Source organism: Pinus tabuliformis, chromosome 4_1, assembly GCF_031772625.1.
Source record: "Pinus tabuliformis cultivar Carrire ecotype Pingquan chromosome 4_1, CPIR1, whole genome shotgun sequence".
NCBI classification, from domain to species: domain Eukaryota; kingdom Viridiplantae; phylum Streptophyta; class Pinopsida; order Pinales; family Pinaceae; genus Pinus; species Pinus tabuliformis.
In genome coordinates this window covers 246,411,732-246,427,516 of record NC_142303.1, presented here as the reverse complement: position 1 = coordinate 246,427,516, position 15,785 = coordinate 246,411,732, and positions in this window count along the sequence as shown.

Below are 15,785 nucleotides of genomic sequence, written 5' to 3'. Positions count from 1 at the left end.
CACACCATTGAATAAATTCTGGAAAACGATGGGTCTGTGGGAAAATGGATCAAGGCAACAAAGACTCCTAGGGATAAAATTTGTCACTATTATCATGAAATCGTTGAAATGCCCAATTTTGAATTTCATAAAGATCAAATTCACATTTGGTTTCTACAATTTTAGCTTCAAGGCCAATTAATGGTAATTCATCAAGTCATTCAGAGGAAGGTATGGTCTTTGACTGGGTTTTAGCTTCTTTTCCATTTTGTGAACTCATTGTAGAATGTAAAAGAAGGCAAAGAGAACAAAAATGCCCATGAAATGGTGGCACTGGTATATCTTTAAATTGATAGCTCACAATCGATTGAAACGACGTTTCTCAAATTCACAGCGATTTTGATAAGATAATAGAGAACCAAACTTGAAAAGAAACATAAAGAATTATAGTGGGAATATTGTGTAGGTATGAAAAGAAATAGGAACAGAATGTCTTTAATGAATTGAACGTCAAAGACATAACGAGATTATTTCTTAAATGGCTAACGTCCAACGGGATTGGTGAATAACAATTAACAATAGTAATATTAGTGGGATTATAAAATGGCGAGAGTATCAAAAATTCAGCATAGGGATATTTAAGCGAAAACCATTGGTGGGTTTGAGGGGGTTGTGTAAATGGTTTCAAGCGGGGGGTACACAATTCATGACAAGCCTCCATGTATTTTAGGAAACATCCTATTGTGGACCACCCCACCCCTCAGTTAAATGTCGAACAAACGATGGGTGTTGAAGAATCTAGGGCATTAATTTCATGAGATTCTTCTTAGCATGATAACTATTAATGTTTAGCTTATTAGCATATCATTTAATGTTAGCGTGTCTTATTTAGTTCATTAAATAACTATCATAACAAAGAGACAAGAACACAAGATGTTGGCTTTCTGCTAAGGCCAAAACCTCTCCCTCTTGGAGAGGGAAACCTGCACAAAATTATTTTTATAGAGATTCCAATTGACGAACACCAAGACCATGACCCTTGACTAACTGAGCCACTCCAAGACCACAACGTCGATCCTCTTCTTCATACTATTCAGATCATCATCATCACTGTACCACGGAGACATTCATTATTGTTGCAACATGACTGAGAATATTATTGAGCTTCCATTGAGAGACTCATCATAGCTATGAGCTTCACTATTGTTGCATCATTACAGAGATCACAAAGATCCTCTTCATTTCGAATACACTGAGACTACGAGACAGTGATCATCAAGATAGTGACTGTGTATATGATATATGTAAGTTGAGACAGAGTTTGATATAGATCCTTCTTGCCGAGGGTGTAGACACTTGTGACTGCATTTATCATAGCACTGAGATTTGTATCATCTCTTTCCACCGAGGAGTAGACTGCATTAGAAATGCACCGAAACATTTACTAAGGAAGAGACTGAGATTTGTTGTGAGGTTTTAGATGTGATGAGCTAATATCCTTACTATATCCATCCGAGAGTGTATTCCTTCAAAGTATGCAAAGTTGCAAACCCTATACCCATCCGAGCTTCTTCAGAGATATATGAGATTCTCTTCTGCACTTTTGCGGTTACTCTAGTTGCCTATTTATAGGTGTTATGTCTCCATATCAAGCAGACATTACCAAGTGAACTAATGTGTCTCCTTTGCAAGACGACGTGACTTTTATTTAAATTCTTTTTGTTAGCTAACGTGACTATGTTTTTTTTCTCATCGTTTTGCTTGCTTGTCTTCAAGAGGATTGTGTTGGTCTTGGAGGGTTGTTCTTAGACATTCGATTGACCCATATACATTACATGAAGGCTCAATAAGAGCTCCTTATATATGACTTTGACTCTTTGACTTTTCTAGACCTATGAAATGAGCAAGAAACTCATTCATTTAATTTACAATTTTTATTTATTTTTGACAAGTACATAGATCAAAATTACATTTGTAGATATCGAACCTATTTACACTTTTCTTTAACACTTCCTCTTAATTAGGGAGGTATTTATAATGGTACTTGGTCATTCTCAATCTAAAGAATTTCTCATAAGAATAATCAGATTGGTAACCCATCTGTATAGCATCATAGTAACCAACATTGTTTCCACAACAAGGCCTTGACTAACACCCCTATCTCTCATCAGATCAGAGCACAATGTTGGCGAGACCAATGACTATAGACACCTTCATCATTGTCTGTAAAGGTACATATCCACCTGGGTGTTCACTAAGTATGACCTTATAGGACTATTCTTATCTTGGGTTCCCAACCCTCAAATAATATCGGTCCTCTTGCCTACTCTTGTCTTGGATGCTCTACACATCCTCAAAGAGCATCGGATGCCAAATTATTACCCAATCATCCATTCTTTCTTACAAAGTGAAGACAATAATGTTGTGTCTATCTCTCCCTCTTAGCTAGGGAAGATATGCCCATTCCTGTAAAGGAATGCGTCCAAGCTCGTTGTGACCAGGGACTAGCCAGAGCTTCCTCTTAATAGGGAAATCTCCTTTCCATCAACAGCTTCTTCTTTGTGGGTCCTTCAATTGCTTGATCAACTTCTTTCCTTGATGTCATGAAATTCAGTTGAGCTTATTCCTTGTAGGGCATTGACCATCGATCACTTTCCTTCTTAGTTTGTCATGTCATTTCTTTCTTAATGGAAAGTGGCCTTCTTGGTACATATTTGGAACCTTCTTCATCTGGCTACTTCTTTCTCTTCATGCTTCTTTCAAGAATTTCCATCCACCACATGAATGCTAGTTGTCCTTGTGCTTCTCGTTCCAGTAGCCCTGCATGAACTCGTCTAGACATTGTTCAAGAAATCAAGGCATAACATTAAATCAAATCATACCTTTTGATATGGCTCTTTATCGAGACATCTTTCTATAGGTATCAACATCCTGCATATATGTTTACACATTTCCCAAAGATATATATTGTCAAGGGTCTCTATCTTTTCCAGACTGCCATCAGAGTCTTCGTATCTTTCTAGGAGATTTCCTAGTCAACTCTTCTTGGTCCTTGGATGTTGATTGTCTTTATCATGATTGCATATTTCACGATCTCTTCCTTTCTCACACATTTCATTCCAGGGGCTTTCTAATCAGAGTTATGTAATTGTAGTCAACCACTTCATATTTCATATGAGGACATATTATGTTGATTTCATCTGGTGTGAATTATGTCTTTTTGCATCCTTTCAGAGGAGGAGATCATTTTCCTTCGATCATGCTTCTCAAGATAGAAGTATTGATCTGCAACCATACGACATGACATTATAAAACTTAAATACAAGTATACATACCTCATTTTACCTTTAGGTTGTCCAGGCTTCTTTCAATAACTTCCTTGATTGAAATATATTCAACCCCTTGAACTGCTCTTACGTCATCATATCATTATTCATGAACTCCACAGGTTGGAGTTTCTATTGAAACACTTGCTTCATCCCTGGATCAGTGAATCTTCTAGTGAAGATTCCATCAGAGAGTCTTGAGGATCTTAAAGATCCCTATCCAACAGATGTTTCCCTTTTGTTGCATGATGAGCATTCTTCAAATGTTTGAGTTCTGCAAAGTTGTTGCCTACAACTTGCCTTCTTTCATAGAAACCCTAAGTTGTTGATAGAGGTATCTTACTTATCCTTGTGATTATAGTCACCCTCGTGATGATGTCAAGAGATCTTGTTTCTAATACTTCCATAATGTCACATCATATCCAATAATATATTGTAGTCACATTCTTCGCAGGATCTAGGAGCCCAAAAGGAGACTTATAGAGAGAGACTAACTTAAAGAATTCTTCTATCATTGTTCTTTTAAGGACCATATTGTTCGTAATTCCTTTTCTAGCTTCCCTAATGTCTACCTTATGAATTCAAAGGAGACCTTATTCACCGACTTTACTCATCTATGAGGACTAAGACTATCCTCCTCATTCTATGCAAGGACCATTTTCATGAGAATTATGACTATCCTCCAATATTTATATTTCCTTGCAAAACAAATTCATTAAACAAAAAACATGAAAGGTACTTACTTGGCATGTGAAGAGGAGATCTTCACCTTGATGCTTCTTTTGCTTGAGCTGCCCATCATGAACCACTAGTATCCTTTTACCAAAACTTCTTTGGATACCTTCTAGCATCATGAAATTTGTGATCTTGACATCACCGAGACTACTCTATGATCTTGAGATCATATTGACTTCTAATTCAACTTCAAGGTGATTTTGACTCCTACATTTGAAAACATTGTTGACATGCTAGTGATATTGTTGTCCCACAAGTGGACTTTATCACACTCAACATTCCTAGGAGTGCATCAGCAAACACCTATATCAAGCATTATCCAAACAATGATCGTGATATAGAAGGAATCATGTGCTGATCCGAGCACCATGCTATTGAGATCATGTTTATAGACAAGATCTGAGATTGTGACAAGTATATTGTTATGACACTGTACCGAGACAGTGATATCTATGAGCATTGTACATACGAGTTATGTAGAGAGACACTGTGTTGTGAGCTCGAACTTGTCACCGAATTCATGACTGTTTTTTTATTGAGATCATCTTTTGTTGTACCACCAAGAGCTTGATTGTTGTTCCATCTCGAGGCCTTAATCAACTAGATCTTCAAGTTGAGATATGTATTGGAGATTTTGATCCATCAAGATCATGACTATCTCATCATAGACTTTACCGAGATCATAACCTATGTTAGGATGATGACTGTACCTTGACCAAGAATGTAGTTGTGATCACCTAGATCTTACTTATCATGGTTGTGTAGAGCATATATATATATATATATATATATATATATATATATATAGATATATAGATATATATTGTAGTAGTGCTGACTTTCTTATCCGAGATTGTGTGCTTCCTGTAGGATCTTCGAGACCATTATTCTTATGCCAATAAATTACTAAAACAAAGATACCAAGATGAACACATTAAGTTTGTTAGTGTTTCTTTCCATCATGATCATGCCGAGAATATATTACTTTGTGATTGCGTTGAAGACTTCGATTATGAGGAGATCGAGGCAATGATTGCGTTGATTCCAAGACAATCTTTTCATTGAGACAAAAATCATAAGAGTGTCGAGACTGGGTATTCTCTTCTTTCACCGAGACATAGTATCCACCAATTTCATATAACGAGATATTATTCTTTGTTGTGCTCATCAAGACTGATAGAGGAGTTTGAATATGTCACTGTTTTGCGTCACTGAGAGCCTGTACCTTCCCTTACCATCCAAAATTTCAGAGTGATCCAAGGTTTTGTTTTACTATGATGACTGTAGAGACACAAGATTTTGTTGTTTTTCGATTTCTTGTTGTATACTTGTTCCTCCAATGTCTCTTTTCTGCCCTTTCTTAGATTGCAACCATAGCTCTGATACCATGTTGAAGAATTTAGGGCATTGATTTCATGAGATTCTTCTTAGCATGTGTAGAGCCTCTATTCTACACCTACTTGTCTACCATTTTCCTCAGTTTTTCCTTATCTTTCCTTCACTTTTGCCTCATTTTCACCATAAAACCACCCAGATCATTACATTAGGTGTCATTAAGCATGATCAAGCAAGTTTTGCTAATGAATGACTATTTGTTTAGATTTTGACTTACTTGCAGGAATCCCGCAGCTATCTGACGATCCTGCAGCTATCTGAAGATCCTGCAGCCTTTTTGTTAAACGCAATGTTCCACGTGTCGGTTTGCTAGATGAGCCACATGGGCACTTAGGTATCAACGTGCTCGAGGTTCCTGTCCCATTTTTCCAGCCATCCACGTCATCTTTACCCATGGTCAAAGCTGGTCAAGTTACGGTCAACTCAAGGCTGTTTAACGGTGATTGTGAGCTGCTTGGTCACGTCATCTTAAACGGTGACTTGTCCACGTTCTACAGGTGGCAGGGGACATGATCCAACATGGGATTCATTACCCATGACGACAGAAGCATTAAACTCATCCACGCAGCCGTATGATGTGTCCAGGGACCATAAATACGCATGACTGTTTGTTGTTTTTCAGTTAATTAGCTGTACGAGTAGGCTATCTTAGAAACCTCTATAAATAGTTGCGTCTGCGTACGCTCATCAGACTTTTTATTGGTTGTAATTTCTGAACTTGTGTTAAATTTAAGAGCGTTGTGAACTCTGTTTTTTAGTGCTATCCTAGCACTCTGTTTTGTACACTTTTTGCAAATGGAGGAATAAACATAGCACTGTTTTGAAGTTTCCAGATCTTTGAGTTTTCTTGTGGCTGAATGAATAGAGGGCCCCTGCTCATCTTAGCCTCTGTAAAGTATTTTATGTGCAGTATTTCTTTATTTTCTTATTCATTTCCTTAAGCATGTATAGTTTCATTTACTTGTTTTCCTTTCTTTCAAGCTGATCAGTGTTATTTCTTTGCAGGTTTCTTTTAGCCCGGGATTTATTTTTATGTGTGTGTGTTTGCTTTACAAACTAATGGTATTTGAAGTTGACAAATTCAAGTGCTGCTTTTGTTTTTATAGCTGATTTTTAATCTTATTTCTCAAAGAGCTGCTAACACATGAATGATCTTCATCATAAACTGTTATCTTTTAAGATCAGAATATCACTAACCTACAGTCAGTTTTGAGTGCTTTTTGGACTATTCTTTCACTACTTTCTAACCATACTTTGCATAGTACATATGGCTGAAGTAGAGAGTTAGAAAGAGCAAATATTACTACTAGTCTTTAAAGTAGAGTTTTGATTTCAAGTGCTTCTTAGACTATTCTTTCACTACTTTCTAATCATACTTTGCATAGTACATATGGCTGAAGTAGAGAATTAGAAAGAGCAAACCATTATCATTAGTCTTTCAAGCAGATTTTTCTCACTTTTCTAATTCAACTTAAGCTACTTTCTATCCGTGCTTTACACAGTACATGTGCTTTGAAGCATCGAGTTAGAGAGAGATAATCTTTATTTTTGGGTTTTAAAAGTGACTTTCTTTTCTTTTATTAGCAGCAGCTTGAACGGTGTCTAGTGCCATTGGAAGTGGTCATTTGCTTTCAATTTTATTTCAAGTCATTTCAGTTCACTTATTCCTTTCAAGCATTTCCTTTCAAGCAAGTAGTTAGAGATCACTAAACACACACTTTCACTCATTTAGGATTCACTCTACACACACACCATCACTTACTTGTTTATAAATTATCACTCCATCTTAGGAACATAATTAACCACAACAACACCCCCAACGATAAGAAAAACTCTAAGAGGTTGCTTAAGTACATATAGTACACCTTCACTTCATCAGCTTACGAGCCCCGGGTTGACAATAAATACTAGCAATTTAGATAACACTAAATTGACTAAACATTTTGGCGCCGTTGCCGGGGAAGTGAAATTAAGTAGCCATATTCTTAGAAAAAAATATATATAAAGTTTCAAGGAAAGAAGTTAATAGCCTATCTAAGTATGCTCTCCTCTTGCACTTTGAAGTGATCTGGAGGATCAGAAAGGAGAAAGTTATTGATTTAATAGTTTCTTGAGTATGCTCTCTTCTTGCACCTAGAGTGAACTGGAAGATCAGAAAAAGAACTATTTAACTTGACTTGAAGATAAAATAAAAAATGACATGCATAGAGCTAGAGATTCTAGGGGAAGGTTTTTAGCTAGAGCTCAAAGTTCAATTTTTACAAGTCCATCTGCTTCAAGAGATAGACAAGAGACACCTCCCTTATCTCCAACCGAAACTCCTAGTCCTGAAATTCAAGAGCCAAGAGTTGACTCTCCTATACCTTCTATTGAGTTTGAACTAGGAAGAGACTTTTCTCTTTCTCCTACCAGAAAACCAATTGTAATTGAGGAAATAGACTCACCTAAGGAGGAAGGAGAAATCTCTTCTCATTCACCCTTTGTAGAAGAACCAGAAGATTTTGAAATCCCTAGGAGAATCATCATGGCAGAGGAAGAAGGAGGTGGTAGAGGTAGAGGTAGAGGAGGAGGAGGAAATAACAATAACAATGGAGGAGGTAGAGGTCCCATTGGAGGAAATAGAGACGGGGATAATTCATTTGGGTTTCCCATTGTTGATGAGGACTCCCGAGCCACCATGAAAAACATATCACCATCCGTCCTCCCAAATTTTCATGGATTAAGAACTGAGGACCCTGAAACATTCTTGTTTGAATTTGAAGTTGTGTGTCGAACCTATGACTATCTGGATGATACTCAGAAACTCAAACTGTTCCCATCAACATTAAAAGATCAAGCTTTGAAATGGTTCATGGGGTTAGTTACTCAATCCATTAGGACCTGGGATGAAATGAAACAAACCTTTTTGGATAGGTATTTGGACTATTGTATGCCTACTAATCATAAGGATGAGGTTTTTAAAATGGCGCAAAAAGAAGATGAGAGCTTAGAAGATTTACTTGAGAGATTTCAATATAATTTAAAAAGAGCAAAAATGAGTACCTTGGATGAAGAGACCTTAAAAGCCCTCTTATTAAAAGCCATTAGGGATGAATGGATAGATATCTTAAACATGATGGGAAAGGGGGATATTTCTCAACTTTCTCTCAATGATATAGCAAAACTTTGTATCCATCTCTCAAGGGGCAAATCAAAAACTCAAAAAGGGCCTAGAGATCCTTCTCTCCTTAGGGCAAATAAATCTGCAACAGGATCAGTGAGTAGGGCTGAAATCGGTAATATGCTAGATGAATTTAAAACTGACATCTTAGGGAGTCTTAGTGAACAAATTGATACCCTTAAGATTCAAAATAAACAAAAAGCAGAAGCCGAGGCTATGACTATCTTTTGCCCGAAGTGTAGAAAGAAGCATGCTTTAAGGGAATGTCCCTTGGAAGCACAAGTTGTGGAAACCTGTGTAATTTGCTCATAAACCCATGAGACCAAGGAATGTCCTTCAATCCCTGGCCTCAAAGCAGTCTTTCAAGAAGATCCAAGTACGCTTGAATCTCTTTGTTTTGTTGCAAGAAAACCTTGGCAGGGGCAGCAAAATCAAGGGTTTAATAACTCTATGAATTTCCAACCCCCACCAAATTGGAATCCTTGGCAACAACCTTGGTCACAACCACAAAATCCTTTCCAAGCATGGTTGCAAAGCATGCAAATGCAAAATCCTTATGGGAGATTTGCCCAATTCTATCAATATCCTCAATCCTTTCAAAATCAGCAAGCTCCCCAACTTCCAAATCAAGGTCAACAATTGTCATTACCATTCCCTCAACAACAACAACCTCCTCCACAAAATCAAAATTCTCAACTCTTGTTACAATCTCAACATAGGCCAAATCAACTTCCCTCTCAACCTCAACCAAACCCCAATAATAGGAATCCTCAAAGTGCTTATGTGATGGAAGGTCAACCACTCATGGAAGGTCAACCATTCCCTACCTATATGGTTGTTCCTCTCAATGAGGTCCAACTCAGATCAGGTAGAATCCTAGACCAACCTTCTACAAGTGCTCAACAACCAAGCATTTCTGAGGAAGAATCTCTCAAAGCCAATAAGGGTTCTGAAGTATCCCTTCAAAACCCAAGCATTAAAGAAAAAGAAAAAGAATCAACTCCCTTAGTAGAGCAACCCACATCTTCAGCTACTGCTCCTTTTCCTGAAAGATTGCAAATTGATAAAGGAGTGGAGAAGCAGATTTGGTTGCCTGACTATAGCTTTCTAGATGAATTGAAAAATGTCTGTATCAAGATTCCCTTGTTAACAGCCATTAAGGAGATTCCCATTCTAGCAAAGACAATAAAGGAGATGAGTTTGAAAAAAACAATAAAAAGAACCAGAGATACCAAAAGGATACATCTAGTTGGAAAAATTGCAGACATTATGATGGGTAAAATTACCATGCAAAAATATGTAGATCCCGGTAGCCCTATTGTTAAAACTCATATTAATGAGGTTGAAATCCCAAATACCTTGATTGACTTAGGAGCCGCTATCAACATTATGAGTAGACAGACCATGGATCAGTTAAAACTTCCTAACCTTCTCTTTACACCTACTTTGTTGCAACTTGCAGATAGATCAATCATTAAACCTGATGGTGTATTGGAAGACATTCCAGTCTCACTAGACTCTTGGGAATATCCAGTTGATTTTATGATTTTAACTCCCAAGAACAATCTAGGAGGACATCGTCTTATTCTAGGAAGACCTTGGCTGGCCACAGCTGATGCTTTCATAAGTTGTAGGTCGGGAGACATGTATATATCAGATGGTAGTTCTACCAAGAAATTCAACTTGTATCCTCCCGCAAAGGCAATAACAGAAATAGGAGAAGATGAGTGGATTGATGATGAGGATACTCTTCAACCTGTTCTAACCATCTCTGAGATCAGTGAGGACAGTCAAATTCTAAATACATTAGAAAATTTTGAGATACCTTTAGAATATGACTCTTCACAGTTTCAGTTAGATGCAGACATTGAATATCTCTCCTCTAGACAGATGTCTCTCTTCTCAATGGAAGAGTTTGGTAGTTCTACAGTTGAAATCTTTCCAGGAAAAACATTAAACATTAACAAGAACTTGGAAAGACTACAACAAGAAGAATTAACTAAACTGTTGCAAAAACATTCCACTGCCTTTGCATGGGAATATACTGACATGAAAGGAATCGACCCTAAGACTTGTATTCATCACATTTATATTGAAGAAAACAGCAGACCCATTAGGCAGCCACAAAGACGGATGAATCAAAATCTTAGGGAAATTGTGAAAGAAGAACTTCAGAAATTGCTCAAGGTAAACTTCATTTACCCCATTTCAGATAGCCAATGGGTTTCTCCCTTGGTTATAGTGCCCAAAAAGAATGGTAAATGGAGAGTTTGCATTGACTATCGAGAATTGAACAAGGCAACCTTAAAGGATCATTTTCCTCTACCTTTTATTGATCAGGTATTAGACACTTTAGCAGGTAAAAAGTATTTCTCATTCTTGGATGTTTTAGTGGTTACAATCAGATTCAGGTAGCACCTGAAGATCAAGACAAAACCACCTTTACTTGTCCTTGGGGAACTTTTGCCTATAGAGTACTCCCTTTTGGATTGTGCAATGCACCCGCTACATTTCAAAGGGCTGTACTAGGAATCTTCTCAGATCTGATTCATGATTGTGTAGAGGTATACATGGACGATTTCACAGTCTATGGTAATACATTTGAAGAAGCTTTGACAAATTTGGAAAAAGTACTGGTAAGATGTAAGGAAACAAATCTTTCTTTAAGTCATGAAAAGTGTTTTATGATGTTTACTGAAGGGATTGTTTTAGGACATCATATCTCAGGAGATGGAATCAAAGTTGATAGATCTAAAGTAGAAGTCATCTCTAAGTTACTTGTTCCAAATTGCCAAAGAGATGTTAGAAGTTTTCTTGGGTTTACTGGTTATTACAGAAGATTTATTGAAAACTTCACTAAGATAGCATCCCCTCTTTTCAAACTACTTACTAAAGATTGTGAATTTAAGTGGGATCCTGAATGTCAATCTGCCTTTGAAGCTTTAAAGACTAGAATATCTGAAGCACCCATTTTAAGGGGTCCAAATTGGAAACTCCCTTTCCACATTTCTACTGATGCTTCAGATACAGCTTTAGGAGTTGTTTTGGGACAAAAGGATTTGATCCCTTATGCCATTTATTACACAAGTAAGAATTTGACTCCTACTGAGTTAAATTATACTGTTACTGAAAAGGAATTTCTAGCCGTTGTTCATGCTATAAACAAGTTTAGACACTATATAACCGGCTATGAAACCTTTGTCCACACTGATCACTCTGCCATTAGATACCTCATGAACAAACCAGTCACTAATGGTAGAGTTACAAGATGGCTTTTGCTTTTACAAGAATTCAACATAACTGTGTTAGATCGACCAGGTAAACAGAACACAGTAGCTGACTTCTTGTCTAGAATCCAAAACACTAATGAGGACTCTCCTGTAGAGGATAAATTTCCAGATGAGTATTTGTTTGCAGTAACTACCAAAACCCCTTGGTATGCTAATATTGCTAATTATTTAGTTACTGGAAAGTTACCTTTACATTTATTTCCTAATGAGAAAAGGAAAATCATTCAGGATAGTTCACATTATTCTTGGATTTCTAATGAATTGTTCAGAACAGGGCCAGATTTGATGATCAGAAGATGTGTACGGGAGGATGAGATGCCTGACATCCTTAAGGCATGTCATGACGAACCTTGTGGCGGACATTTTTCTGATAAGAGGACTGCCTATAAAATCCTTTCATCGGGATATTATTGGCCTTCTCTCTTTAAGGATGCAAAGCAATATGTTAAAAGGTGTGACAGTTGTCAAAGAATTGGGAGACCAACTCTTTCAAATGAAATGCCACTACAGCCACAGGTATGCATCGAACCTTTCGAGAAATGGGCTCTAGATTTTGTTGGACCAATTAATCCGCCATCCAAGCAAAATAGATATATACTGGTTTGTACTGATTATGTTACCAAGTGGGTAGAAGCTATAGCATTAACTTCTGCTACTGAAAATTCAGTTGTTCAATTTCTTTTCAAGGATATTTTCACTCGTTTTGGTGTCCCAAGAGAAATTGTAACAGATCAGGGAAGCCAATTTACATCAAGGATGATAGAGAAGCTGATGGAGGAATATAAGATCAAGCATAGAACATCTACTCCATACCATCCGCAAGCGAATGGTCAAGTAGAATCTACAAATAAAGTTCTTGAAAGCATCATCACAAAGACTGTTCATCTTCATAGAAGAGATTGGGCAGAAAGGCTTCCTGAAGCCTTATGGGCCTATAGAACTACATGGAGGAACACCACAGGACATTCTCCCTATGAACTTGTTTATGGGAAGGAAGTCCTGTTCCCCATTGAGTTCCAAATCAAGACCTTCAAGACAGCAGTTCAATTGGGGATGAGCTTATCAGAAGCCCAGAAGCACAGAATGGACCAGTTAAATGAACTAGATGAAATGAGACAAGATGCAATTCTAAGAACTGATCTAGTTCAGCACCAAAGAAGCAAATGGCATGATCGACATATCAAAGAAAAGAAGTTTCAAAAGGGTGATTGGGCACTCTTGTTTGATTCAAAATTTAAGGACTTTAAAGGAAAATTTCAAACTCATTGGCTTGGGCCATATGAGATTGATGAAGTCTTTAATAATGGAGCAGTTAGAGTGAAGACTATTGATGAACTTCAAACTCCCTTTATTGTGAATGGCCACAGGTTAAAAATCTACCACAAGCCACTCTCAAAAGAGGAGTTTGTTAAGTTATTCCAAGGCGATTCTGAAATGAGGCTGGTTGAGAAGAATTCTTCTCCTCCATCAGCCTAATCTCTGTTTCTTTCAATTTCAATGAAAAAAAATAAATAAATAAATAAATGTATGAGCCTGAAAACCAATCTCTGATTGGCAGTCTCATGTAGAAAACATGAGGTGAAAATCAGGGTCACCTGACACCTCATGTTTTCCAAAAAAAAAAAAAAAATCTCTCTCTCTCTTTCATCTCATTTCATTTATTCCATCTCACCATTTCCTTCCATCTCGCCATCCTCACTTCACCTCACTGCTTTCCACTCATTCATTCATTCATTCATTCCGTTTCATTTCATTAATAAAGTTTTTTAGGCAACTAAAGTATTTTATGCAGCTGGAAGACTTCATTACAGTTCCTGCAGCTATTTGACAATTCTGCAGCCGTTTAGCCTTTCTGCAGCCTTCTGCACCTGCACAAGAAACACAGTCTGTCTGAAGAAAATATGTACAGTTCAAAATCATCAAAGACAAGGAGGAAAGAATCATGTGCTAGCAATAAAGTTAACAAAAGGTTAGTAGCAAATTATCAGAAGCCAAATCAAATGCGGATCTGAGGTATGTTTAAAATTTTAAACCTATAGTTATTTCATTACGCGGAATTTTCTGGATTATGTCTTGTTGGCCACTAATCGTAATGATTACCCATTTTCTTTTCCCATGCGACCACAAATCCACGAATCCTCCACGTCTACCAGCTCATAAATACCCATGATTTTTGAAATCACATATGGTTGTTTCTGTCATTAAGGTCTCATACCCTAATGACGTAACCTACCGTATTACGTCTCTCAGTTCTCATCCCGCAGCCATGTGTCAATCCACAGCCGAAATCGGAGAATATAGCCGTTCCATTCATTATTTCGAAACCCTCTGCGCTCATAACACTCCATTCCTCGCTATCATCTCCCTTATTCCGTTTCACTCACTACGATTACCTCCATAAACCATACTCTGTTTTTCCCTTTGCTGTATAGCCAGTAAACGTGTGATACAGTTGTATTACGACTGCTAGTCACCGTTTCACTGTGTTCACGCTGTTATCCACCACTTAACTCTGATTCAAGCCGTGAATTCTCGGTGTCTGAGGCTGTTGATGCACCCATATATCCTCTATTCCACAAAGTCTGAACAGGAACCGAGGAATTACTGTGTAAAGTCACGGAATTACTGTGTAAAGTCACCATCAAAGTCGTGTTTTAAACAGAGCTGAGGAGTCGATGGGAAAACTTCTAAGGGCTGAACCAGAAGGTTCGAAATTCTTGGAGGCATACCCTCAGGTTGAGGAGGCATTGCAAAAAGCCAATTGGCTACAGTGCATCAAGAAGTTTAAGGGCTGCCACAAAGAAGTAACAAAAGCCTTTGCAAGGTCATTCAAGGATAAAGACAGTCAAGTAGAGGTGGGTGATTTAACATTTGCAGTCAGTGAAGGAAGCATAGCAAGGGCTACATCTCTTCCACAAACCGGTGAACGTTGGTTCAAAAACCGGGCAGTCCAAGATCAACAATGGAAGCGGATTTTTAAAAACCCAGGTATGCATACAAGTGTTTTCACCAAAGGAATTCCTATCTCTCATGTTAAAGAAGAATGGAAAATTCTACTGTTGTTAGTGCAAAAATTTTTCACGTGTGAAAGGAGATTTGGAGTATTGTACGTTTATCATGGTAAAATTATGCTGCAATTTCAAGGAGAACATGATATAAATCTTCCCTACTTTCTATTCCAAAGCCTTGGGAAAATGTGTTCCATGGCTCAACGGAATCCACGAAACATAGAAGCTTACCTCTGTCACCATAGTCTTGTTAAGTTATTGATAGAAGAACAATTAAAAGAAAAACAAGACACATGGGAGAAATTCCTTGTAAGGAATCATTTTGAAGAACCTGGAGAATCTTCTATACCTAGGAAAAGCAGAAGGAAGAGAAAAGAAAGTATCTCTGAGACTGTTCAAGGACAAACTGTAGAGGAAATAGAAGTATATCATCCTGAACCTGAGATTGAACCTACTGAAGACAGTGCTCAAGAGATTATCTCAGAAACCCTCGCTGAACTTGCCAAAGAAGCTGCCAAAAAGAGAAGAGAAGATAAAAAGAAACAAAAACAAGACAAGGGAAAATCCGTAATTCAAGAAACTGATTAGACTCCAGAGCATTCTAATGATGAAGAAAGAGATAGCCAGCCCTTAGCACAAAGGTTAGCTAAACTCCATGAGAAAATTGCCCTCTCCAAGAAAGTAAAAGTACAAAAACCAAGGAAAAAGGCACAAAAAGAAACACAGAGTGCTGCCACTGTAAGAAGGAGTAGTAGATTGCAGAATAAAGGGAAAGCCACAAGGACACTCTTCGTTGATCTAAGCACACCTGAGAAGGGTGCTATAAAAATAGACCTTGAGGATAGTCCACAACGTGAGGCAGCTACTCCTCCAAGGGAGGACAATCCGTTTC